Source organism: Bactrocera latifrons, unplaced genomic scaffold (genome assembly GCF_001853355.1).
Source record: "Bactrocera latifrons isolate USDA-ARS-PBARC rearing strain unplaced genomic scaffold, ASM185335v1 scaffold_83, whole genome shotgun sequence".
Classification (NCBI taxonomy): Eukaryota; Metazoa; Arthropoda; class Insecta; order Diptera; family Tephritidae; genus Bactrocera; species Bactrocera latifrons.
This window is the reverse complement of record NW_017537523.1, coordinates 550,755-551,531: the sequence shown is the minus strand read 5'-3', so window position 1 is coordinate 551,531 and position 777 is coordinate 550,755. Positions and strand designations below refer to the sequence as shown.

General features: G+C 35.0%; 1 protein-coding gene across 1 annotated transcript in view; it reads left to right on the top strand.

Moving 5' to 3' along the window:
• Positions 1–333: 333 nt before the first annotated feature.
• LOC108977073 (serine-enriched protein) overlaps positions 334–777 on the top strand; it is a 31,567-nt gene continuing 31,123 nt past the window's right edge. The window contains exon 1 of the mRNA XM_018946584.1: positions 334–536. The gene's annotated coding sequence lies outside the window, so the exon portion shown is untranslated. The remainder of the gene's footprint in view (positions 537–777) is intronic.

Here is a 777-nt window from a genome sequence, read left to right as displayed (position 1 = left end):
TCCTTTGCTCGCAACGGTTGCACTCGAAACTCGCGTACGGTACTTGTAAACGTGGCTAAAGCATCTACCAAAAATACATATACATAAAAAATATAGAATTTTTGCAAATTGTAAAGTGAGATTTTGAAATCGTAACAAATAGTCAATAGTAAATTTTTCGCGTTTCGTGTAAAGTCTGCAGCGGAGAAGAATTTTGTGTTTGCTTGTTTCATTTAGCAAGGCTTAATTTGCTGCTTCTTTATTAAAAATTGAATTGAAAATTTTTTGGTTTTAACACAAGCACACATAAAAGTGGTGGTGAAATCTCCTGTAGGTTGTAAAGTCAGYAGTAAAAATATTTAATTTAAAAGAAAAGATTCCAAAGGTACGCACKCCAGCGAAAACTACGCAATAGCTAAACATTCAAAGGCTGCTCAGCACCTAGACACATACACACAAGTAGCTACAACTGTAGCGCGTCTGCAATTCAAGGATACARCTTTGCTGGGCGCTGCATTCAATTCACATTCTTCTCACACAGCGGCTAAAGCGTAAAAGTAATGCAAATTTTTGTCATAGTATTTTCTTAAAATTCCTAAAATCCATTTTTGCCATTTTTTAGCACTTTTTCTCTGGTTTTCTAAATCTAACACGCACACAGAGTTGTAAATACATACCACGCATACATACACAATTTTTGTATAACTGTTTGCCTCCTCCCTCTCAACTAACATGCATAGTTTTTGCTTGCCTCAGACAGCTGTGAAGTAATTTTTTCTTAATTTTCGAAAATTTTCT